Source organism: Hemitrygon akajei, chromosome 25, assembly GCF_048418815.1.
Source record: "Hemitrygon akajei chromosome 25, sHemAka1.3, whole genome shotgun sequence".
NCBI lineage: Eukaryota > Metazoa > Chordata > Chondrichthyes > Myliobatiformes > Dasyatidae > Hemitrygon > Hemitrygon akajei.
Window position 1 is genome coordinate 19,724,935 of NC_133148.1, and position 27,432 is coordinate 19,752,366.

Genomic DNA, 27,432 nt, shown 5'->3' on the forward strand with positions numbered 1-27,432 from the left:
TTTTATTGTCCTACAACATAGAATCACAGTGGACTTAATTTGGCTTTTTTTGACACTGCTCAGCAGAAAAATACTTGTGTCAAAGTGAAAACAGAGTTTCTATCAAGTGATCCAAATTAATTACAAATATAAAACACACCATAATTAATTGCACTGCATTGACACACCAAATCATCACTGGTGCAGCCATTTGATTTTAGAAGTCACATAATTAGTTAAACAGAGATCTGTGTTTGGAGACCTGTGTACAGTCACTGTGTTTCAATTAATTGTAGTAAAAATACACCTGTATCTGGAAGGTCCAACTGCTGGCAAGTCAGTATCCTGCCAACAACTACACCATGTAGACAAAAGCAGACTCCAAGTACTCCGTGAAAAGGTTATTGAAAAGCACAAATCAGGAGACAGATACAAGAACATTTCCAAGTCACTGAATATCCCTTGGAATACAGTTAAGTCAATCATCAAGAAATGCTATGGCACAGATGTAAATCTGCCTAGAGTAGGCCGGCCTCAAAACCTGAGAGACCGTGCAAGAAGGGGACTAGTGAGGGACGCGTATGACAACCCTGGAGGAGTTACAAGTTCACTCATGATCCCCATGTAATCTGACAGAGCTTGAACAGTTTTATAAAGAAGAATGGAGAAGAATAGCAAAGTCCTAATATACAAAGCTGACAGAGACCTATTCACACAGACTCAAGGTTGTAATTACTGCCAAATGTACATCTACTAAATACTGACTTGAAGGGGCTGAATACTTATGCAATCAATTATTCTGTGTTTAATAATTGTAATGTTTAGAACAACTTGTAGAGATCTCTTTTCATTTTGACACGAAGTCTTTTTCTGTCGACCAGTGTCAAAAAAAGCCAAATTAAATCCACTGTGATACGATGATGTAAAACAATAAAACATGAAAACTTCCAAGTGGGGTGAACACTTTTTATAGGCGCTGTACCATTTATTTTCTTGCGGTCATTCACAGTGGAACAAAATAAATATAATAGAATCAATAAAAAGACTGACGAACAACCAATTAAGACAAACTTTGTAAATACAAAATAAATAAATTAGGAAACAACACTGATAACGAGTTGATGACTCCTTTACAAGTGTGGAGCCGAGTGAAGTTAACCACACTGGGTCAGGGCTGAAGGCCATTAACTGTTCTGGAACCCAGTGAAGGCCCACTGATGGAGGCAGTGATAAGACGGCAGGGGCCGAGACGGCGGGGGTCCTCGATGGAGGGTGCCACTCTCATGTGGCTGCACTCCTTGTAACTGTGCCAAATGGTGAGGAACACCCTTCACTGTTTCATCAACACAAGAGATCTTCCAGGCCAGTACTGGACCTCGAGAGAGAATTTGTAGAATGTCTAAGGGATGGCTTTTTAGGTCAAGTTGTTGAGCCCACTAGGGGATCAGCTGTGCCAGATCATTGCACAACTCCCAATCCAGAGGTGATAAGAGAGCTTAAGGTTAGGGGACATTGCTTTGTGGATTCAGAACTGGCAAGCCCACAGAAGGCAAAGAGTGGTTGTAGACGGGTCGTATTCTGCATGGAGGCTGGTGACCAATGGCATGCCTCGGGGATCTGTTCTGGGACCCCTACTCTTTGTGATTTTTATAAATGACCTGGACGAGGAAGTAGACAGATAGGTTAGTAAGTTTGCTGATGACACAAAGGTTGGAGGTGTTGTGGATAGTGTGGAGGGCTGTCAGAGGTTACAGCGGGACATCGATAGGATGCAAAACTGGGCTGAGAAGTGGCAGATGGAGTTCAACCCAGATAAGTGTGGGGTAGTTCATTTTGGTAGGTCAAATATGATGGCAGAATATAGCATTAATGACAAGGTTCTTGGCAGTGTGAGGATCGGAGGGATCTTGGGGTCCGAGTCCATAGGACACTCAAAGCTGTTACTCAGGTTGACTCTGGTTAAGAAGGCATACGGTGCATTGGCCTTCATCAATCGTGGGGTTGAGTTCAAGAGCCAAGAGGTAATGTTGCAGCTATATAGGACCCTGGTCAGACCCCACTTGGAGTACTGTGCTCAGTTCTGGTCACCTCACTACAGGAAGGATGTGGAAACCATAGAAAGGGTGCAGAGGAGATTTACAAAGATGTTGCCTGGATTGGGGAGCATGCCTTATGAGAATAGGTTGAGTGAACTCAGCCTTTTCTCCTTGGAGCGACAGAGGATGAGAGGTGACCTGATCGAGGTGTATAAGATGATGAGAGGAATTGATCATGTGGATAGTCAGAGGCTTTTTCCCCAGGGCTGAAATGGCTAACACAAGAGGACACAGTTTTAAGGAGCTTGGAAGTAGGTACAGAGGAGATGTCAGGGGTAAGTTTTTTACTCAGAGAGTGGTGAGTGTGTGGAATGGGCTGCCGGCGACGGTGGTGGAGGCAGAAACAATGGGGTCTTTTAAGAGACTCCTGGATGGATACATGGAGCTTAGAAAAATAGAGGGCTATGGGTAAGCCTAGTAATTTCTAAGGTAGGGACGTGTTCGGCACAGCTTTGTGGGCCGAAGGGCCTGTATTGTGCTGTAGGTTTTCTATGTTCCTAACCCTTAAGGAATAGTGATCACAATATGATCATGTTCACATTTAAATCTGAGGGGGAAAAAATAGTGTGTCAGTATTTCAGTGGAATAAAGAAAATTACGATGGCATGAGAGGGGAACTGGCCGAAGTTGACTGGAAAGGGACACTAGCAGGAAGGACAGCAGAGCAGCAAAATAAGAGGTTCTGTGAAAAATAAGTACAAGACAGATATATTCCAAATAAGAAGAAATTTTCAAAGGGAAGAAGGACACTACCGTGGCTGACAAGTGAAGTCAGAGCCAAAGAAAAAGATGAATTATGAGAGAAAGCTGGCGACTAATATCAAAGAAGATACTAAAAGCATTTTTAAATATATAAAGGGTAAAAGAGACTCAAGGGTAGGTATAGGACCAATACAAAATGACACTGGAGATATTTTAATGAGAGATACAGAGATGGCAGAGGAACTGAATGTGTATTTTGCATCAGTCTTCACAGTGGAAGACATCTGCAGTATACCAGACATTCAAGAGTGTCAGGGAAGTGAAGTTCGTGCAGTGAAAATTACAACTGAGAAGGTACTCAGGAAGCTTAATGGTCTGAGGGTAGATAAATCTCCTGGACCTGATGGAATGCACCCTCGGGTTCTAAAGGAAGTAGCTGGAGAGATTGCAGAGGCATTAACAATGATCTTTCAAGAATCAATAGATTCTTACATTATACCGGATGACTAGAAAATTGCAAATGTTACTCCGCTATTTAAGAAGGGTGGGAGGCAGCAGAAAGGAAATTATAGACCTGTTAGCCTGACATCAGTGGTTGGGAGTATTGAGAAATATACCTGACATAATCACTATATATACCTGAAATATAACCACTATGTACTAGCTATTTACTACACTATGTAATCACTCCTATGTACTGAATATTACTATGTATTATTTTACTAGACACATTTTGCTATGTATTGTTTTACTAGATACCTTGTATTCTCTTAGCTACATACTGTGGCAGTTAAAGAACACCTGTTTAGCTAGCAGCACTAATTAGCTGAAATGTACTCCATGTATTATACTCAGCCTTTGTTTAGTAAGAGATAACGGTGGCGGACAGGATAGTACGAGCAGAAGATGTAATGTGAGGGAGGTTAAGCAGGCTGACTGAGAAACAACCGTGGCCAGGAATGGGGCCCCAATGCGAACTGGAGAGAAATAATGGTGGTGCACCGAGAGCTAGGCAAGAGCGATTCATTAGTTAATGTATAGATGATATGCAAGTAAAAATTGATTGGGTATGCTGATGAAACCGAAATGTAACTGAGATAAGAAATTACTATAAAGAATGCTGTACACCGGAGCTCGGCGGGCTTTCGGTGACAAGTTCATTGATTGCCTCAGCCTTTGTTTGCAAATAAAGGTTTAAACTTCTCAAAGAATTGTCTGCGTCTCCTGGTCATTTCAAGTAACCACGACAAAATTGGCGTCACGAACAGGATCGGAAAGAGACCCGCGAAAAAGATTCGACGGGTTGAGGCCACTTCCCGGTCCCTCGGGAGCCCTCACAGAGCTAACAGAATTACGGGTGCACCCAGAAAAAGGTAAGCGCTTTTTGCGACAATTTGGACTAAAATTCTGTTGGTTTTGGGGGTCTCGGGGACTCAGAGGTGTGTAGCAACTGCCGAAGGGTCTCTCTGATCCAAAGAATCTGGCAGAATTGAGGGTTTGACAGGAGGCTCAGAAGATTGATCAAGAACACTGCAGTGGGGGTAAGTACGAATAAGGTAATAAGAAGTTGAGTAAAGAAAATTCCACATGGTGTTGGTAAGTCCCTGTGGATACCGCTTCGCACGAAGCGAAGGGCTGAACGGGCAGGGAAAGTGAAGAGAAACTTCTGTGAGTACTGCCCTAGGTTGAGGGCTGCTCGGACAGAACGGAATAGAAGGTAAGAAGAATTTGATAAATTGCTTGAACACTGGTAGAATAAACTGTAGGGCTAGGTGTAAAGATAGGATCAGGTAAGTATTTGAACTGTGAGACTTTTTAAGAAATAATACCCAAGAGAAGAAGGAAATAACTTGGCGGAAGAAAAAGGAACAGCAGTAGACATACTGTGCAAGAAATTCCCAGTAAGTAGAGGTGAGATTATTGCAATTTCAGAGAAATGGGGAAAAAAGAACCAAAAACATACGCACGAAATGGCCAAAAGAAGGGACATTCGATGTAAGCTTGTGTGAAGAGATGGAAGCACTAATTAAAAATCATAAACCAAACGATAAGTCCAAGAAAAGGGAGGAAAGGAGAGAACAGGAGATGGAAGTATTGAAACTTTTTAGGATGGAGGGAGAGAGATTGAGAAAGACAGGCAGGATATTGATAATAAGCGAAAAAGACAAAAGGGAACAGGGAAAACAGTTGGGTGGGGGAGAGGAAAAGCCTAACAGAAACCCGGCTTCAGCTCCATACCCAGATCTGAAAGAAGTAGAAAGACCCCCTCCCTATCATGAGCAGGGAACACCCAAGCAATGCCCCATGATATCAGGAACAGTAAGCCTGCAGGGGGAAGTAGAGGTCTGGGACCCTGAGGAGGAAAGAAGGAAATATGAGAGGGTGAGAGAGGTGCTGAGGAATGAGATAGAGGGAGAAAAGATGAGGTTGGAACAGGAAAGAAGGGAGATGGAAAGAGAAGTGGAAAGGCTACACCAGCTGAGAGAGAAGAGGGATTATGAGGAGTATCGGTTATACTGTAGAGATAGACAGATTAGAAGAGAACAGGAATCATCTAGATGGCAAGAATGGAGTGAGTTGAGAGGAAGTTGGAGGAAGGTAGGAGACGAGAGTTTGGAGGAAGCACGAGAGAGGACGGAGAGGCAGATATTGGAGATGGAAGAGGGGACTAGAGTGGAGAAGGAGCAAGGAAGAAGGTATACCCCAGGAAGGTATGAGTGGCAGCCAGTAGTACTAGGGCCAGCAATAGATAAAGAACCAAGTGAGGAAGGAAGCTTGATTACATGGAACGGGGAGAAGGAAATGCTGCCACTGCTGGTAAAGGGATCAGGACAAGTACAGTATATCCCTTGGGGATCCCAGGACCTGGAAGGACTGAAAAATACTCTGCCTAGTCTGCATGAGGGGGCAGGAAAGTGGATTAGAGCCTTTGAGGAGGAAACAACGGGACGATTGTTGGCTATGGGAGATCTGAAGGCACTGCTGATAAGGTTGATGGGAACCTCCAAGCTAAAAGAACTGATGGAAATGGCTGGCTTACAGAATGTGGACAGCCCACAGACTGATGGGGCCAATTTTGATCCAGTGAGGCAGAGGGTATGACAGGCCCTCAGGAAGCTTTATCCACCCAAAGTGGACCCCAAAGCCTTAAAGGGGGAACCACTGGGAGACACTGAAAACCCAGCAGCCTACGTAGAAAACCAGTTGAAAAGGTGGAGACTGGAGACTGGGCAAGAGGTGGAAAATAGCTTATTTATGACCTCACTGTTCCGACATAGCATTTTGGATGCAATGCCTCCACAAGTAAAATCCAAACTGGAGGAAGTGGTTGGGCTGTCGTCGCTGACCCCACAAGCATTCAGCGATCACGTAGTCCACGCGGTGGAGAAATATCGGAGAGACAAACGAAAGCCGGCCGAGCAGCAAGAAGAGGTGCAGCGAAAGCTATTGCAAATGCAGCTCGAAGAACTGAAAAAGAAGGAAAAAGAAAAAGGCAAAAAGATGCTGCCAGCCATCACCAGTGTGAGTACAGCCATTAAAGTGAATGAAGCACCACTGGATGCAGGAACCGGTCATTCTGTCAGTCAAGGGCCAGAAAACCCCATGCCGATAATGAATGTCTTCGGAGGAGCATTTCCACAGATGCCCTATCGGGGACAGAGTAGATTTAAGCAACAGCCCAGACAGGACTGGAAGTCCCAAGGAGGGGGGCAGAGGAGTTATAGCCGGACTGGTTAGAAAGCAGACTAGAGGGATGGGGTGCGTGGCTGACCAAAATGGCAATAGCTGCAGGTGTTGTATTGATAAGTTGTGCACTTATTCTGTGCTGTTTTCTTCCATCTCTCAAGACTTTGATAATGCCTGCGACAGCAAAACAATTCCCGATGCTCCTGGAAATTGTTGAATCTGACCCCAGACAAGGAGAAAAGCCGATGATGTACTGTTACAGTCTGCGCGATGCATCAAGCGGACTGGAAGGGGTTAATAATGTGGACACTAGTCTGTAAGGGTGTCTGAGTCTTTTTTCCTGTCTCAGCTACGGAGGGACAGGTTTTTGGCTCAACAGCCTAGGATAACAGAGAGAGATAATTTTGAGCTCCGAGTATGGAAATTGTAGTTGACCCAAATTTGGGATTAAAATGCTGGACTTTATTTTGGCTTTGGTGCACGGCCTCTGAGTGTTCTCTTTCTGTGTGAGACCCTGTGGGTCTCAAAGGGGGGATTATATTGAGAAATATACCTGACATAATCACTATATATATAGGTATATCACTATATATACCTGAAATATAACCACTATGTACTAGCTATTTACTACACTATGTAATCACTCCTATGTACTGAATATTAGTATGTATTATTTTACTAGACACATTTTGCTATGTATTGTTTTACTAGATACCTTGTATTCTCTTAGCTACATACTGTGGCAGTTAAAGAACACCTGTTTAGCTAGCAGCACTAATTAGCTGAAGTGTACTCCATGTATTATACTCAGCCTTTGTTTAGCAAGAGATAACGGTGGCGGACAGGATGGTACAAGCAGAAGATGTAATATGAGGGAGGTTAAGCAGGCTGACTGAGAAACAACCTTGGCCAGGAATGGGGCCCCAATGCGAACTGGAGAGAAATACTGCTGGCGCATCGAGAGCTAGGCAAGAGCGATTGATTAGTTAATGTATAGATGATATGCAACTAAAAATTGATTGGGTATGCTGATAAAACCGAAATGTAACTGAGATAAGAAATTACTATAAAGAATGCTGTACACCAGAGCTCGGGGGGCTTTCGGTGACAAGTTCATTGATTGCCTCAGCCTTTGTTTGCAAATAAAGGTTTAAACTTCTCAAAGAATTGTCTGCGTCTCCTGGTCATTTCAAGTAACCACCACAGGAGTTTGTTGGAATTGATCGCTAGGGATGAGATTACGGAATACCTGGAGGCACATGATGAGACAGGCCAAAGCCAGCATGGTTTCCTGAAAGGAAAATCCTGCCTGACAAACCTACTGCAATTCTTTGAAGAAATTATAAGCAGGGTAGACAAAGGAGATGCAGTGGATGTGGTGTACTTGGATTTTCAGAAGGCCTTTGACAAGGTGCCGCACATGAGGCTGCTTAGCAAGTGAAGAGCCCGTGGTATTACAGGGAAGTTACTCGCATGGATGGAGCATTAGCTGAATGGCAGAAAACAGAGTGGGATTAAAGGGATTCTATTCTGGCTGGCTGACGTTTACCAGTGGAGTTCCACAGGAGTTGGTGTTGGGACCACTGCTTTTCACAATGTATGTTGGACAATGGTATTAATGGATTTGTGGCTAGATTTGCCGATGATACGAAGATAGGTGGAGGAGCGGGTAGTGTTGAGGAAACAGAGAGCCTGCAGAGAGACTTAGATAGTTTAGGGGAATGGGCAAAGAAGTGGCAAATGAAATACAATGTTGGAAAGTGTATGGTCATGCACTTTTGTGGAAGAAATAAATGGACAGACTATTATTTAGATGGGGAGAGAATTCAAAATGCAGAGATGCAAAGAGACTTGGGAGTCCTTGTGCAAGATACCCTGCAGGTTGAGTCCATTGTGAAGAAGGTGAATGCAATGTTGGCATTCATTTCTTGGGGTATAGAATATAAGAGCAGGGATGTGATGTTGAGGCTCTATAAGGCACTTGTGAGACCACACTAGGAGTGTTGTGTGCAATTTTGGGCTCCTTATTTTAGAAGGGATATACTGACATTGGAGAAGGTTCAGAGAAGATTCACGAGAATGATTCCAGGAATGAAAGGGTTACCACATGAGGAACGTCTGGCAGCTCTTGGGCTGTATTCCCTGGAGTTCAGGAGAATGAGGGGGGGGGATCTCATAGAAACATTCCAAATGTTAAAAGGCCTGAACAGATGAGATATGGCAAAGTTATTTCCCATGGTAGGGGATTCTAGGACAAGAAGGCATGACTTCAGGATTGAAGGACGTCCTTTTAGAACTGAGATGCGGAGAAATTACTTTAGTCAGAGGGTGGTAAATCTGTGGAATCTGTTGCCACGAGCAGTTGTGGAGGCCAAGTCATTGGGTGTATTTAAGGCAGAGATAGATAGGCTCTTGATAGCCAGGGCATCAAAGGGTATGGGGTGAAAGCAGGGGAGTGGGGAATACTGGAAGAATTGGATCAACTATGGTTGAATGGTGGAGCAGAGTCAATGGGCCGAACGGCCTACTTCTGCTCCTATAGCTTATGGAAATGTTGAGCAGTACACAAAACGTTGGAGGAACTCTGCAAGTCAGGCAGCCTCTATAGAGTCCTCTCCGGAAGCTGCTCGTCTTGCTGAACCCCTCCAGCATTCTGTGTCGTCGCCTTTCTCTGCTTTCCGACCTCCTCGTTACTTCATACTTCACGATTGTCGTAAGCTGAGAAAGCACACGCTTGACAAATTCCCACAAGCAACATGATGACGACAGGATTTGTAACGGCGACTGAGGAGTAAATATCGGTCAGTACTTCTGGAGTAATTCTCCAGCCCTAGTTAAATCAGTTGGGTCGGAACTTCTGTGTTCACCAGAGAGTTTCTCGTGTCTGGAATTTGTCCTGGGAGTCCTCGTGCAGGATTTCCTAGAGGTTCATTTGCAGGCGAGGACGGCAAATGCAATGTTAGCATTCATTTCAAGGAACAATATAAAATCAAGGATGTAATATTGAGGTTTTACAAGGTGAGGCCTCTCTTGGAGTATAGTGACTATTGAGTTTTGAGTTTTGGGTCCCTTATCTAAGAAAGGATGTGCTGAAAGGGTTCAAAGGAGGTACTGGGAAAATGATTATGGGATTGAAAGATCTATCAAATGAGGAGCGTTTGACGGCTCACTGGAATTCAGAAGAATGAGGAGTGGCCTCACTCAAACCTACTGAATGTTGAGGGCCGGGATAGAGTGGATGTGGAGAGGATGGTGGGGGTGTCTGAGACCAGAGGATGGTGGGGGTGTCTGAGACCAGAGGACGCAGCCTCAGAATAGAGGGATGTCCTTTTAGAATGGAGACGCGGAGAAATTTCTTTAGCCAGAGGGTGGTGAATCTGTGGGATTCATTGCCACAGGCGGCAGTGCAGGCCAAGTCGTTGGGTATATTTAAGGCAGAGGTTGACAGATTTTTATTTAGTCAGGGCATGATGGGATACAGGGAGAAGGAAAATTGGATCAGCCATGATGACATGGTGGAGCAGACTCGATGGGCCAAATGGCCCTAAATCTGCTCCTAAATCTTATGACCAAACACCCTGACAATGTCAGACTCACAGGACCGACTCATCCATACTGACCATAATGTTTATCCACAATCACCCTACTTGTTTGTATTGCTCAAATCCTTTTCCCTCCCTTTGTATCCATGCACCTCGTAAATACCTTTTAAATGCTGTAAAGATCTCCAGCTCGACCACCTGGCCCTCATATCTTCCGATTTCTCCTCACTGCCCTCTAACCCTACACCCTTTTATGGGCATACCCAGGGGCAGCCGGCCAGCAGCACAGCGGTAAGAGTTAGCGACCTGGGTTCAATTCCTTCCACCATCTGTACGGAGCTTCTAGGCTCTGCCCCTGATCACAAAGTCCGGTTTCATCGCACATTCCAGAGTGTACGGGTTGGGACTGGTAACGCAAGCACAGGAAAATCTGCGGACGCGGGAAACCTGTTGCGTGGGAGTCGTCGGTTGTGTGCAGGCTACGTCGGAGCCAGAAGCACCGCAGTACTACGGCTGCCCCCCCACCCCCACCCCAGCAGACCCTCAGACTCTGCTGGTCTTTGAGAAAAAACGACGCATTCCACTGTACGTTTCGAGATACGTGTGACAGAAAAAGCTAAAGCTAATCTTATCTCTATAGACATTTCCCCACCCACAAGAAATTAGACTGACTACCTACGTTGTCTACGGCCATCATGATGATATGAACTTCTAAAAGTTCATCCCTCAGCCTCCGATATTCCAGTGACAATGAACCCGTTTATCCTTTCCGGGTAAGGTCCTCCATTCCACACAATATCCTGGTGAATCACTTCTTCAAACTCCAGGGAAACAGCGCAGAAACCGGCTCTTCGGCCCAAAACGCATCCATGCCAGCTCAGCTCCCCTCATTTGCCTTTCTAACCGAGAATCAAATCTAAAAGCCTTTCACATGTTGCATCTCCACTTCCTCCGTCTGCCACAGCCGTGGCCACCCATTTTAAATCTACTTCCCATTCTGACACCATGAGGCCGCTCGGTTGGAGTAGCAACATCCGCATTCTGTCTGGGTAGCCTCCAGCCTAATGGTGAACATCGATTTCTCTAACGTCCGGTGTTTTCTCCTCCCCCCCCAACTTCCTCTCCCCACTCTTGTTCCCCTCCTACCCCTTCTCCTCACCTGTCTATTACCTCCGTCTGGTGCCCCTCCTCTTTCTCCCATGGTCCTCTCGCCTCCCCTATCAGATTCCTTCTTCTTCAACCCTTTACTTCTTCGTTACCCCACAGCCTCACACTTCATCGGCCATGCGCCTCACCTCGTTTCATCTACCGTCTGCTAGCTGTGCTCCTTCTTGCCCCCTCCCCACCTCATTCTGGCTTCTGCCCCCTTCCTTTCCAGCCTTCGGCCCGAAACCTCGTCTGCTCGTTCCATTCCGTTGATGCTGTCTGACCTGCTGAGCTCCTCCAGCGATCTGTGTGTGTTGCTGTTAAATTCTTTCTATTCTCACCTTAACCTGTGCGCTTTAGTTTTAGACTCCACTACTCTGGGAAAATCACGTTATTTATGCCCCTCAGTTTATAAACCTCTATAGAAGTCACCTATCAGCTCCCTAAACTCCGGGCAAAAAGCCCCAGTCTATCCAGTGTCTCCCTACAACTCAAACCCCTCAGTCTCAATAATGTTTTTACACCCTATCAGCCTAACAACATCTGACAGCAAAGCAGTCGGAAATGCACCAAGTGTGGGCTCACCGACGTTTGTAACATTGCGTGCCTTCCTGTACACAACTGGTGAAGAAAGCAGGTCAAATGGCTTCTTCACCATCCTGACAGCAGTGACTATCTACTTACAGCCCACGGTCTCTCTGTTCCGCGACACTCCCTATACAACTCTTCTGGTTTAACTTCCCAAAATGCAACGCTTTGCAGTTGTCCAAATCAAATTCCACTCGCCATTCCTTGCCAACTTTCCCAGTTAGTTTAGATCCTGTCGTCATCTCAGATAAACTCTTCACTGTCAAAATTACCACCAGTACGATCTGCAAACTTGCTAATCCTGTTGTATCCGAGCAGTTAATCTAAATGATAAAGTAGCCCGAACATCAATGAGTTGGCACACCGCCAGTCACAGGGCTCCAACCCGGAAATAACACACCACTCCACCACCACTCCCTTCAATAATAACGGTGTTAAAGATTATGGGGGTGGGGGGGGGGAGGCAGGAGAGTAGGAGATAATACATCAGCCCTGGCCAAATGGCCTAACTCTGCTCCTGTCTTATGGTCTCTGGCTCCAAGTACAAAGTCAATTTTGTATCCAATCAGCTCACTTGCCCTGCATCCTGTGTGATCTAACCAGCCCAGCTCACACTCACTGGATCCTGTGTGATCTAATCTCCAGCCCAGCTGATTCACCCTGGACCCTGTGTGATCTAATCTCCAGCCCAGCTCATTCACCCTGGACCCTGTGTGATCTAATCTCCAGCCCAGCTCATTCACCCTGGACCCTGTGTGATCTAACCAGCCCAGCTCATTCACCCTGGACCCTGTGTGATCTAATCTCCAGCCCAGCTCATTCACCCTGGACCCTGTGTGATCTAATCTCCAGCCCAGCTCATTCACCCTGGACCCTGTGTGATCTAATCTCCAGCCCAGCTCATTCACCCCTGATCCTGTGTGATCTAACCAGCCCAGCTCATTCACCCTGGACCCTGTGTGATCTAATCTCCAGCCCAGCTCATTCACCCTGGACCCTGTGTGATCTAATCTCCAGCCCAGCTCATTCACCCTGGACCCTGTGTGATCTAATCTCCAGCCCAGCTGATTCACCCTGGACCCTGTGTGATCTAATCTCCAGCCCAGCTGATTCACCCTGGATCCTGTGTGATCTAATCTCCAGCCCAGCTCATTCACCCTGGACCCTGTGTGATCTAATCTCCAGCCCAGCTGATTCACCCTGGATCCTGTGTGATCTAACCAGCCCAGCTCATTCACCCTGGACCCTGTGTGATCTAACCAGCCCAGCTCATTCACCCTGGACCCTGTGTGATCTAATCTCCAGCCCAGCTCATTCACCCTGGACCCTGTGTGATCTAATCTCCAGCCCAGCTGATTCACCCTGATCCTGTGTGATCTAATCTCCAGCCCAGCTCATTCACCCTGGACCCTGTGTGATCTAATCTCCAGCCCAGCTCATTCACCCTGGACCCTGTGTGATCTAATCTCCAGCCCAGCTGATTCACCCTGATCCTGTGTGATCTAACCAGCCCAGCTCATTCACCCTGGATCCTCTGTGATCTAATCTCCAGCCCAGCTGATTCACCCTGGACCCTGTGTGATCTAATCTCCAGCCCAGCTCATTCACCCTGGATCCTGTGTGATCTAATCTCCAGCCCAGCTCATTCACCCTGGACCCTGTGTGATCTAACCAGCCCAGCTCATTCACCCTGGATCCTGTGTGATCTAATCTCCAGCCCAGCTCATTCACCCTGGACCCTGTGTGATCTAATCTCCAGCCTAGCTGATTCACCCTGGACCCTGTGTGATCTAATCTCCAGCCCAGCTCATTCACCCTGGACCCTGTGTGATCTAATCTCCAGCCCAGCTGATTCACCCTGGACCCTGTGTGATCTAATCTCCAGCCCAGCTGATTCACCCTGGATCCTGTGTGATCTAATCTCCAGCCCAGCTCATTCACCCTGGACCCTGTGTGATCTAATCTCCAGCCCAGCTGATTCACCCTGGATCCTGTGTGATCTAACCAGCCCAGCTCATTCACCCTGGACCCTGTGTGATCTAACCAGCCCAGCTCATTCACCCTGGACCCTGTGTGATCTAATCTCCAGCCCAGCTCATTCACCCTGGACCCTGTGTGATCTAATCTCCAGCCCAGCTGATTCACCCTGATCCTGTGTGATCTAATCTCCAGCCCAGCTCATTCACCCTGGACCCTGTGTGATCTAATCTCCAGCCCAGCTCATTCACCCTGGACCCTGTGTGATCTAATCTCCAGCCCAGCTGATTCACCCTGATCCTGTGTGATCTAACCAGCCCAGCTCATTCACCCTGGATCCTCTGTGATCTAATCTCCAGCCCAGCTGATTCACCCTGGACCCTGTGTGATCTAATCTCCAGCCCAGCTCATTCACCCTGGATCCTGTGTGATCTAATCTCCAGCCCAGCTCATTCACCCTGGACCCTGTGTGATCTAACCAGCCCAGCTCATTCACCCTGGATCCTGTGTGATCTAATCTCCAGCCCAGCTGATTCACCCTGGACCCTGTGTGATCTAATCTCCAGCCTAGCTGATTCACCCTGGACCCTGTGTGATCTAATCTCCAGCCCAGATCATTCACCCTGGACCCTGTGTGATCTAATCTCCAGCCCAGATCATTCACCCTGGATCCTGTGTGATCTAATCTCCAGCCCAGCTCATTCACCCTGGACCCTGTGTGATCTAATCAGCCCAGCTCATTCACCCTGGACCCTGTGTGATCTAATCTCCAGCCCAGCTCATTCACCCTGGATCCTGTGTGATCTAACCAGCCCAGTTCATTCACCCTGGACCCTGTGTGATCTAACCTCCAGCCCAGCCTACTGTACAGGACCTTATCAAAGGCCTTCCTAAAGTCAACATAGACATCGTCAATCACACTGTCTTCAACAAAACTCTCTCACAGCTTGAAAAAAAATCTTGGTTTGCCACACAAAAATTCATACCATCCCAAATCATATAAGCATTTGACAATTACAGCACGGAAACAAGCCATCTCGACCCTTCTGGTCCATGCTGAACGCTTAGTCCTTGCCTTTCCAGAATGAGGGTAGATTGTCTCCCTCAGAATCCACCGCCCCCCCCCCCCCCACTCAGTAAATTTCCCAACCTGTGGATCCCTAGTTATCCCAGCAACCCTTCCCAAATAAAGGCACAATATCCACTCTCCGAGTCTGCTGGTACCTCACCTGGGTCTAACAATGATACAAATATCTCTGCAAGGGACCCAGCAATCAATTTCACCCCCCCCCACCCCCACAAGATGGTACGTCATCTAGGACACTCGCAAATTTCTACAGATGTACCGCAGAGAGCATTCTAACTGGCTGCATCATTGTCTGATATGGGGTGGGGGGCGTGGGTACTGAACAGGATTGAAATAAGCTCCAGAAAGTTGTAAACTTAATTCAGCTCCATCATGGTCACGAGCCTCCAGAGTATTCAGGACATCTTCAGGGAGCTGCGCCTCAGAAAGGCAGCACCCATCATTAAGGACCCACATCACCCAGGGCATGTCTTTTTCTCACTGTTACCATCAGGTGGGAGGGACAGAAGCCTGAAGGCACACACTCAGCGATTCAGGAACAGCTTCTTCCCCTCTGCCATCCGATTCCTAAATGGGCATTGAACCGTTACACACACACACCCCCCCCCCCCCCCCAGAGATTTGAGTTCTCTGATAACTTTTATCAAGGTATCAGATCTTAATTAGCTTGTTAGGGCTATGTCTTGTTCACAGTCATCGTTCGGAAAGGCCAGGTGATGCAAATTTCAAAGCTTTATAGATACCCTGACTCCTCAAACCTTGTCCAAACAATCAGCAGCCATGGACTCCTCTAAGCAGCTGCCTAACACTCTGAAAATTAAAATAAATGATGCCCATAAAGCAGGAGAAGACTATAAGAAGATAGCGAAGCGTTTTCAGGTAGCTGTTTCCTCAGTTCGTAATGTAATTAAGAAATGGCAGTTAACAGGAATGGTGGAGGTCAAATTGAGGTCTGGAAGACCGAGAAAACTTTTTCAGAGAACTGCTCGTAGGATTGCTAGAGAGGCTATTCAAAACCCCCGTTTGACTGCAAAAGACCTTCAGGAAGATTTAGCAGACTCTGGAGTGGTGGTGCACTGTTCTACTGTGCAGTGACACCTGCACAAATATGACCTTCATGGAAGAGTCATCAGAAAAAAAACCTTTCCTGCGTCCTCACCACAAAATTCAGTGTCAGAAGTTTGCAAAGGAACATCTAAACAAGTCTGGTGCATTTTGGAAACAAGTCCTGTGGACTGATGAAGTTAAAGTAGAACTTTTTGGCCACAATGAGCAAAGGTATGTTTGGAGAAGAAAGGGTGCAGAATTTCATGAAAAGAACACCTCTCCAACTGTTAAGCACGGGGGTGGATCGATCATGCTTTGGGCTTGTGTTGCAGCCAGTGGCACGGGGAACATTTCACTGGTAGAGGGAAGAATGAATTCAATTAAATACCAGCAAATTCTGGAAGCAAACATCACTCCATCTGTAAAAAAGCTGAAGGTGAAAAGACGATGGGTTCTACAACAGGATAACGATCCTAAACACACCTCAAAATCCACAATGGACTACCCCAAGAGGCACAAGCTGAAGGTTTTGCCATGGCCCTCACCGTCTCCCGACCTAAACATCATCGAAAATCTGTGGATAGACCTCAAAAGAGCAGTGCATGCAAGACGGCTCAAGAATCTCACAGAACTAGAAGCCTTTTGCAAGGAAGAATGGGCAAAAATCCAGCAAACAATAATTGAGAGACTCTTAGCTGGCTACAGAAAGCATTTACAAGCTGTGATACTTGCCAAAGGGGGTGTTACTAAGTACTGTCCATGCAGGGTGCCCAAACTTTTGCTTTGGGCCATTTTCCTTTTTTGTTATTTTGAAACTGTAAAAGATGGAAATAAAAAAGCAATCTTGCTTAAAATATTAAAGAAATGTGTCATCTTTAATTTTATGCCTTTTGGAAATTTGGTCATCTTTTACTCACTTAACTATTCACAGTAACAGAAATTTTGACCAGGGGTGCCCAAACTATTGCATGCCACTGTATATATTTATATTTACTGTAATTCACATCTTTTCTCTATTATTATGAATACATTGTGCTGCTGCTACAAAGACAACAAATTTCATGACATCTGCCGGTGATATTAAAGCTGATTCTGAAAGTTGTGAAAGTTTCTGGTGGTCAGACCGCAGAAACAGATCCACCTCAACGGTATCAGCCCGTAACGGTAAGTTCCAATACACTACTATTCAGTTCTTTGTACCTCATTCCCTCCCGAGTCCCCTCATAAATAGATGCTCCTCAAGGGATTCCCACAGTCTACACCAGTCCTCCTTGGTCCTCAGCCTCACTGTCCATTGACATCCAGGACACCCCTAATTCTGCCCGTCTTGCCCTTCACACTAGCAGGAAGATGTCGTCCCTGAATTCTCTCCACATCTCACATTAAAAATCCACTAATCTCTTTACCGACAGAGAGGCTCTCTTAAGCATGCTTTGCAAGTTCCTGTCTAATGCTTTCAAAACCTGCCTTGCCCCAAATGGGGCCTTTTGGAACTGGATCTCTATAGTCACAGATACCCCACAGACAGTTAAAAGCGTGCCTTGCCTACTGTTGGTACAGATCCAATTACACGGTGCATTGAGGCAGAAACATGGTAAACCAATGGAGAATATAAAGTGTCAAAGCCAAGGAGAAAGAGGAACGCAGGTGAACAGAGCAGAATCACCCCCAAGGAGGTTGTGAGCTCAAGAATCTATCTGAGCACACAAGAGGTCCGTTCAAGAGTTTGATAACAGCACAGTCGAAGCCCGGGGGCTTCTGCATCCTCTGCCCAAACAGGAGAGGGGGACGGGAGGGAATATCTGGCGGTGGGTGGGTGGGTGGGGATTTTGAATATGCTGGGTTTTTGAGAGACAGCAGGTAATATAAAGGAGTCCATAGAGAGGGGACTGGTTTATGTGATGTGCTGAGCTGTATCCGCAACTCTGCGGTGTTATGCGGCTCCTCGCGGTAGAACGCACCCTGGGGTGCATCACTAAACAATGGGTGAGAATCAAAGGGGTGGTGCCGAACCCCCTTTACCCTCCCGAGGATTGAAGCACTGGTGCACTCTCTTGGCTGGTGACGGCAAGGTGATTGGACTTCTTGTGGAACAATCATACCTCTTAACAAATGGGATTATGGTCACTGGTCCTAAACTGCTCCCCAACCACTTGCCCAGCTTCATTTCCCCGTAGGAGATCCAGTGTTGTCCACACTCTTGTAAGGGCATCGACAGATCTTTTGAGAAAACTTTCATGGACCCGTTCAACAAATTTTGTTGCATCCAAGCCCTTTACACTCTGGCAGTCCCAGTCAATGTGCGGGAAGGCAAAATCACCACCTGCTGCAACCCACTATTGTTACAGCTATCTGCAATCTCACACAGGGTACTGGGGTCCTATCGTACAACTCCATCACAAAGGGATCACAGTCTTATGTCTCCGCTCCAACACGATAACCTCACGAGGTGATCCACAAAGAATCCCTCTGTACTGCTGTGACGTTGGCCCAATTCAAAAAGCAGAGCTCTGCCTCTCGTCTTACCTTCACCTCAATCACACCGACACATTGGCACCGGAACCTGCCCGTTAATCACCAATCCTTCAGTTACTGCTGTAATATCCCAACCTAGACCACAGTTCCTCTGCTGGTCTTCTTGCAAGTAAAATGTGTTCCACAGGGGTCCATATCGGGACATTAAAACGTGTTCCACAGGGGTCAATATCGGGACATTAAAACGTGTTCCACAGGGGTCCATATCGGGACATTAAAACGTGTTCCACAGGGGTCCATATCGGGACATTAAAACGTGTTCCACAGGGGTCAATATCGGGACATTAAAACGTGTTCCACAGGGGTCAATATCGGGAAATTAAAACGTGTTCCACAGGGGTCCATATCGGGACATTAAAACGTGTTCCACAGGGGTCCATATCGGGACATTAAAACGTGTTCCACAGGGGTCAATATCGGGACATTAAAACGTGTTCCACAGGGGTCAATATCGGGACATTAAAACGTGTTCCACAGGGGTCAATATCGGGGCATTAAAACGTGTTCCACAGGGGTCAATATCGGGGCATTAAAACGTGTTCCACAGGGGTCAATATTGGGACATTAAAACGTGTTCCACAGGGGTCAATATCGGGACATTAAAACGTGTTCCACAGGGGTCAATATCGGGGCATTAAAACGTGTTCCACAGGGGTCAATATTGGGACATTAAAACGTGTTCCACAGGGGTCAATATCGGGACATTAAAACATGTTCGACAGGGGTCCATATTGGGATATTATATCTCAGTTCTTGGAATGATGGATGTGAGGTCCTTGTGGCCGAGCTGGTGGGTGGTACAGATAGGTTGAGAAAGCAGAATCAACAGAAGGACTTGGATTAGGAAAATTGGCAGATGGAATATAGTGTCAGGTCACGCACTCTGGTATTATAAATAAAGATGTTGATTTCACAGCCTGAGTGGTGAAATCTAGACCCAGAGTGAATCGCTGGGCGTTGTGGTCTAGGCCTAGTGCACTTCGCTGTGCCGGGGCCCGGGTCTTAATGCAAGGATAAACATCGGTCCAGATAGATTGGAAAGGCAGGGTGTTGGGATGGAAGGTGAGAGTCAGGCCCATTTCACTCACTGTCCCGCAACGTTCTCTCCTCTCTCTCTCTGTCACCGCATCTGCCCCTGGCTGCTGTGCTTCATGTCCGAGAGCTTCACGGCCGTTTGCACTGTGAAATGAATTGATACCACGGCTTTGGGCCTACCCTGAGGAATCAGATCGGAGAACTCAATTTGGTTCGGAATGCTGTTGTTCGCCTCTACTGCTGGTATGGTCCGTGCTTCTTTTCCCCTCTTTCTCTGCACGTTGTTTCTTGCAAGCAGACAAATCTCAAGGTTGTACAATTTATACGTTCTTTGATAATAAATGTACTTTGAACCTTTGAATTATTTTCTGAACTGGGAGCAAAATGCAGAAATGGAGGTGCAAACGAACTAGTGTAGGATTCCCTAAGGGTTAACTTACAGGTTGAGTCGGTGAGTTAGCAAGTGAATTGAAATGGACTGGAATAGAAAAGCAACAATAATGACCAGGCTTTACGAGGCATTGCTCAGTCCACACGGAGTTCTGGGCCCTCAGCAAAGCTGAGCTGACAGGTGGGAGGGGTTCAGGTGTTTTACAAGAGTAACCCCAGAAATGAAAGGGTTAACACACAAGCAGCATTTGATGGCTCGCTGTAGTTTAGAATAACCAAAGGGGACCTCATTGAAACCTGTCAAATACTGAAAGGCCTAGATGGTGTTGACGCACGGCCTAGTGGATAAGGCATCGGACTAGTAACCTGAAGGTCACTGGTTCGAACCTCTCCTGAGGCAGCGTGTTGTGTCCTTGAGCAAGGCACTTAACCACACATTGCTCTGTGACGACACCGGTGCCAAGCTGCTTGGGTCCTAGTGCCCTTCCCTTGGACAACATCGGTGGCGTGGAGAGGGGAAGGCCTGCAGCTTGGGCAACTGCCGGTCTCCCATACAACCCTGCCCAGGCCTGCGCCCTGGAAACTACAGGCGCAGATCCATGGTCTCTCGAGACTAATGTATGCCTATAAGGATGGTGTAGACATGGGGGAAGTCTAAGACCAAGGGGGCACAACCTCAGAATGGAAGAACAAAGATGAGGAGGAACTTATTCAACCAGAGGGTGGTGACTCTGTGGAATTCATGGCCGCAGAAGGCTCTGGAGGTACTGTAAATGGGTACGTTAGGTGTAGGTTCTTGATTAGTAATAGCATCAATGGCTACGAGAAGGCAGGAGAATTGAGTTGAGAGGGGTAGTAAATCAGCCATGATGGAATGGTGGGGCAATTGATGGGCTGAACGGCCTCATTTGCTGAGCAACAAAAATAATGGGGTTGCTCAGTAGGGCAATGGTTAGCACAACACTTTACAATACAGGCATCCCGCATTCAATTCCCACTGCTGTCCGCAAGGAGACCGTGCATTCTCCCCGTGACCCTGTGGATCTCCTCTGGGTGCTCCGGGGTCCTCCCTGTACTGGTTGGTAGGTCGATTGGTCATTGCAAATTGTCCTGGCTGGGGTTAAATTGGTGGGCTGCTGTGTGACTCAGAGAGCGGGAAAGGCCGGTTTCACACCGTATCTAAAACAACCCTTCCCTCACACTGTGATTAGCGCCCATCTTTCCCGTCTGCTGAACTTGCTGGTATTTAGATTTATACTTGCATGCACTTTCCCGTCACTAGGATCCCACACTTCTTTATCCAGACAGGTACAGGTTTCTTTAACCCCTCCCAGTGACTCTAACAATCAGTTCTGCTGTGATTTTGAAACTACCGGTAATTAGACTGCCAGGATGTCCCCCGTCCGTTGCTTTGTTCAGATATTTCACCTGGACAGTGCTCTGGGCAGATACCCCATTCCTGAGGGACCCCATCCCGGACCCTCACGCCGGTTTTTATTGAAGCGCTGTCACGGGACGACCCTTCACAATCACTGGGCTTCCCTCACTGTCAGATGTTTGTGACTTCACAAGATCACAAGACAAAGGAGCAGAAGCAGGCCATTCGGCCCATCGAGTCCGCTCCGCCACTCCACCGTGAGCTAAACTATTCTCCCGTCTAGTTCCAATTTCCAGCTTTTTTCTCCATATCCCTTAATACCCTGACTAATTAGATACCTATCAATCTCCTCCTTAAACACCCTCAATGATCGAGCCTCCACAACTGCATGTGGCAACGAATTCCATAAATCCACGACCCTCTGGCTAAAAAAATTTCTCCTCCTCTCTGTTTTAAATGGGTACCCTCTAATTCTAAGACTGTGACCTCTTGTCCTGAACTCACCCACCAAGGGAAACAGCCTTTCCACATCTACTCTGTCCAACCCTTTCAACATTCAAAATGTTTCTATGAGATTCCCTCTCATTCTTCTATACTCTAATGAATACAGTCCAAGAGCCGACAAACGCTCCTCATGTTAGTCCCTGCATTCCAGGAATCATCCTCGTGAATCTTCTCTGAACTCTCTCCAACATCAGTACATCCTTTCTAAGATGGGAGCCCAAAACTGCTCACAGTATTCCAAATGAGGTCTCAGCAGTGCCCCATACAGCCTCATCAACACCTCCTTACTCTTATACACTGTTCCTCTTGAAATGAATGCCAACACAGCATTCGCTTTCCTTACTGCCGATCCAACCTGGTGGCTAACCTTTAGGGTATCCTGCACTAGGACCCCCAAGTCCCTTTGCACTTCCGATTTTTGAATTTTCTGCCCATCTAAATAATAATCTGCCCGATTGTTTCTTCCTCCAAAATGTACAACCGCACACTTCTCAACATTGTATCTCATCTGCCATTTCTTTGCCCACTCTCCTAAACTGACCAAGTCTCTCTGCAACCTTTCTGTTTCCTCAACACTTCCTGCTCCTCCACCTATCTCGGTGTCATCTGCAAACTTAGCCTCAAAACCATTTAATCCATAATCTAAATCATCAATATACAGTGTAAAAAGCGGTCCCAATACCAACCCCTGCGGAACACCACTAGTAACCGGTGACCAACCAGAATAGGATCCCTTCGTTCCCACCCTTTGCTTTCTGCCTATCAGCCAATGCTCCACCCATTCCAATATCTTTCCTGTAATTCCATGGGCCTTCATCTTATTAAGCAGCCTCTTATGCGGCACCTTATCAAAGGCCTTTTGAAAATCCAAATACACAACATCCACAGCCTCTCCCTTGTCAATCTTATTTGAGATTACCTCAAAAAATTCCAACAGGTTGGTGAGGCAGGATCTTCCCTTCATGAAACCATGCTGGCTTTGGCCTATCTTGTCATGCACCTCGAGGTAATTCATAACCTCATCCTTGAGGATTGACTCCAATAGTTATCCAACTACCGATGTCAGACTAATAGGTCTGTAATTTTCTTTTTGCTGACTCCCCCCTTTCTTAAACAACAGACTCGATTGTGATGAGATGATTCCGAGCCAGTGGGTGTAACGGGGCCGCTGGGTGAGTAACCGTGTGACAACTGACCCAGTCTTTGGTACAAATACAGATGATGTGCACAGGCAGTCCAGCTCCAAATCACCTCATCGGCCCACCCGGACGCCAAATGGAGTCAATGAACTACAGCACCTGATCGAACGCACCAGACAGTGACTTTACCCAACAACCACACTCCTTTATTAATCACAGACATCTCAAAGCTTCAATTACATCTTCAGTTTATTTCCCCAGCCCCTGTTTTCAGATATTACCTGCTCCAGATGAACCTGGCCAGCATTCAATCTTGGTGAATTCTTTTCCGAGTCCCCGGCTCAGCCTCGTCTTCTTCAGCTCTGTCCTCCGGAGCCACTGCTGCCGGTTATCTTGTAAAACTCCTTTTATACATCTCCATGTACAGACCCAAGCAATGTCTGGAAGATATAACCAATCAATCAGCTATGGGCTCAGTCCTTATCCACGCAAGGACACGTTTCGTTAACTGCTTTAATTCCTGCTGGCACCATCCCACAATTACCTCAACGATCTGTTCCTTGGTTAGCTTGTGCATTTACACTTGATCAGACTGTCCCTTCCTCAAGTTTTCAAAAGGTCCTCATCTCTCGTCCTCTCCTCCAGGATAGTGCATCATCTCGAGTCAGCAGGGGGTCCTCCCAGAGGCTGATGGGATACTTGGCATCTCACTGGCAGCCACAACCTGGACATTACCTGGTGGAGAGCCCGAGTTATGGGGAGGGATTGGAAAGTGCGGGGATGTTTTCCTGGAGAGAATGAGGGTGAATGACAGAGGTATTTACAATTACAATAAGCATAGATAGAATAGGCAGCTAGAATCTTTTACCAATGATTCAGTATTTTAACAACAAGAGGTGTTAGGTTTAAGGTGGGAGGAAGAAATTTTACAGGAAATATTTTGGCCAAATGTTTATTTTCAAACCAACAAAAATATATATAGCAACGCACACAAAATGCTGGTGGAACGCAGCAGGCTAGGCAGCATCTATAGGGAGAAGCGATGTCGATGTTTTGGGCCGAGACCCTTTGTCAGGACTAACCGAAAGGAAAGATAGTAAGAGATTTGAAAGTAGTGGGGGGAGGGGGAAATGCGAAATGATAGGAGAAGACCGGAGTGGGTGGGATGAAGCTAAGAGCTGGAAAGGTGATTGGCGAAAGTGATACAGAGCTGGAGAAGGGAAAGGATCATGGGACGGGAGGCCTAGGGAGAAAGAAAGGGGGGGGGGGGGGAGCACCAGAGGGAGATGGAGAACAGGCAAACAACTAAATATGTCAGGGATGGGGTAAGAAGGGGAGGAGGGGCATTAACGGAAGTTAGAGAAGTCAATGTTCATGCCATCAGGTTGGAGGCTATCCAGCCAGTATATATGGTGTTCCTCCAACCTGAGTGTGGCTCCATCTTGACAGTAGAGGAGGCCATGGATAGACATATCAGAATGGGAATGGGACGTGGAATTAAAATGTGTGGCCACTGGGAGATCCTGCCTTCTCTGGCGGACCGAGCATAGACGTTCAGCGAAACGGTCTCCCAGTCTGTGTTGGGTCTCACCAATATATAAAAGGCCACACCGGGAGCACCGGACGCAGTATACCACACCAGCCGACTCACAGGTGAAGTGTCGCCTCACCTGGAAGGACTGTCTGGGGCCCTGAATGGTGGTGAGGGAGGAAGTGTAAGGGCAGGCGTAACACTTGTTCCGTTTACAAGGATAAGTGCCAGGAGGGAGATCGGTGGGAAGGGATGGGGGGACGAGTGGACAAGGGAGTCACGTAGGGAGCGATCCCTGTGAAAAGCAGAAAAGGGGGGGGGGGGGGGGGGGGGGGGGGAGGGAAAACTGTGTTTGGTAGTGGGATCCCGTTGGAGGTGGCGGAAGTTACGGAGCATTATATGTTGGACCTGGAGGCTGGTGGGGTGGTAGGTAAGGCCAATACATTTTTTTGAGAAGCACAGATAGAATAGTTAACATTAAAATGAAAATGTCAAGCACTAGAAGGCACAATTGAAGAGAGGACAACTTTTAGGATTTGTGAGGTGCGTGGAACACAGACACTGCAGATGGTGCAAACAGACGACAGCAGCGTTTAAAAAGTGTTTACACAGACACACGAACAGCCTGGAACAGAGAGAGGCAGACCCTCTGCAGGATGATGGGATTATATAGGTTGTTGTAGTTTCCTGTCGAGGCTGATAACCTCCCGTCTCCCCACATTTGACTCCATCTGCCTCATTCTTGCCCCGTCCCTTCAGCCTGTCCGCATCCCCTCGAAGTCCCTCCACATCGTCCTCAAGCCCAGTTCATTCACACAGAACAGATTTATTTATAATCGATGCAGAATACAAATGTACCTGCAGTTCCAGGGGAAACAACCCAAATGTGTCCAGTGACCAGGGTCCAAACCTGGATGTGATCAACAGCAGCAATAACTGCAGTATCAGTTCCTGCAGTCACTTGTGAACTCACCGCTGGCTCAGCAGCTGCCGTGTTTAAATGCCCCACATACATTCTCACCGGTGGTGCTCACAGTCGCAAGAACAGAGGCAACAGAGTAAACTTCTTCCCACATTCAGAGCAGCCGAATAGTTTCTCTCGAGAATGAACCTGCTGGTTGGGAGAATTGGTGATGCCCCTCTTACAGGCAGATTGGGTGAACAGCCCCTCCCTGGCATGAACTTGCTGTTGCCTCATCAGTTCATTGGACTGACAGAATCCCTCTCCACACTCAGAGCGGGTGAATCACTTCCCCTCCCTGTGAACCGGCCGGTGTGTCAACAGGTAAGATGACCGAGTGGATCCCTTCCCGCACACGGAGCAGATGAACGGCCTCTCCCCGGTGTGGACCCGCTGGTGGGTCAGTAGATTGCCTGGGTGGGCGAAGCCCTTCCCGCACACGGAGCGGGTGAACGGCCTCTCCCCAGTGTGGACCCGCTGGTGTCTCAGCAACCGACTTGACTGACTGACTGAACCTCTTGCCACACTCTGAGCAGGCGAGAGGCCTCTCTTCCGAGTGCATTGGCTGGAGTGTCGTCAGATTGCCCGCCTCGGCGAATCCCTTCCCGCGAAAGGAGCGAGTGAACGGCTCGTTCCCCCGTGAGAGTCTGCTGGCGTCGCAGTCAGGCCGTCAAGTCAGAGAATGCCTTCTCACATTCGAAGCAGGTGAACGGCTTCTGCCCCGAGCGCATTCGCCGGGGTGTCAGCAGGCTGCTGGACTGAGCGAACCCCTTCCCGCACTCTGAGCGGGCGAAAGGTCTCTCCCAGTGTGCGTGAGCCGGTGTAACGTCAGGTGCGTCGACAGACTGAACCCCTTCCCACACTCTGAGCAGGCGAAAGGTCTCTCCCAGTGTGCGTGAGCCGGTGTAACGTCAGGTGTGTCGACAGACTGAAGCCCTTCCCACACTCTGAGCGGGCGAAAGGTCTCTCCCAGTGTGCGTGAGCCGGTGTAACGTCAGGTGTGTCGATCGACTGAACCCCTTCCCGCACTCTGAGCAGGCGAAAGGTCTCTCCCAGTGTGCGTGAGCCGGTGTAACGTCAGGTGTGTCGATCGACTGAACCCCTTCCCACACTCTGAGCGGGTGAAAGGTCTCTCCCAGTGAGCGTGAGCCGGTGTAACGTCAGGTGCGTTGACAGACTGAAGCCCTTCCCACACTCTGAGCAGGCGAAAGGTCTCTCCCAGTGTGCGTGAGCCAGTGTAACGTCAGGTGTGTCGACAGACTGAAGCCCTGAGGATTCACCGACTGCGCAGGTGAACGGCCTCTCCCCGGAGTGAACCATCTGGTCGATTACTGAGGATTCTCTGTCAGTCGACGACGATTAAGTGAATTATTTTGCTCAGAAGGAACAGGTTGAAGTGCTGGAACGGGTTGAGGACTTCCTCAAATCATTTCACTGGTGCAGACAGAAGGATGATGTGAACATATTCCCAGTCACAGATCGGGTGAAGTCATTTCCTCCCCCCAGCCCAACTTCTCTAGTTGTGGGCATTCCTTTTCCAATCTGCACTGAAGAAATCACTGCCCGCCCCCTTCAGACGTTCGCAGAAAAATTACACAGCCTCTCTGCACATGAAAAATCCATAAATAAGCGAGTTTTCTCTTTGCCCACATTAATGAGGGTGGCGTCTCTCCAGCTGTGTCCCAGTCGGTGCTCCGCGACAGCGAGCGTCTCACTGCCTGCGATCTGACGTCCTGGGCTCAGAAGCGAAACGCACAGGCAGATCTTCTTCCATATTTACTGGTGGCTGGTCTTCAGGTTCTGGTGAACTGAGTGAGACTGCTGATCCGACGTGATATTACACCCGGGATTCCCATCTGCAATTCCTCCACCTTCAATATCCTGTGAAATAACAAAATCCAAATTCAGAACAAATCACTTTGATTCCCCCTGGTCAGTTGATAGCTCTCCTGACTTTGTATCCAAGTCTGGAGACTTGAGCACAAAACTCGGCAGAGTGGTCAGTTAGCTCACACCACAGGTCCATGGTCATTGATTAGGAGGGAATATCAGTCATCCACATACAACGTGAGTGGGGTAGAAATGGTTAAAACTAGTGCATGCTGGGA

General features: G+C 47.5%; 1 protein-coding gene across 5 annotated transcripts in view; it reads right to left on the reverse strand.

Moving 5' to 3' along the window:
• Nucleotides 1–27,432, reverse strand: part of LOC140716427 (uncharacterized) — a 103,598-nt gene that overhangs the window by 74,817 nt on the left and 1,349 nt on the right. For 3 of the 5 annotated variants that reach the window (XR_012096295.1, XM_073029153.1, XM_073029150.1), the window contains exons 2-4: nucleotides 25,222–27,205; nucleotides 23,377–23,620; nucleotides 23,114–23,272 (exon numbers count right to left, since the gene is read on the reverse strand). The gene's annotated coding sequence lies outside the window, so the exon portion shown is untranslated. The remainder of the gene's footprint in view (nucleotides 1–23,113; nucleotides 23,273–23,376; nucleotides 23,621–25,221; nucleotides 27,206–27,432) is intronic. The other 2 variants (XM_073029151.1, XM_073029155.1) reach the window with 2 other exon arrangements.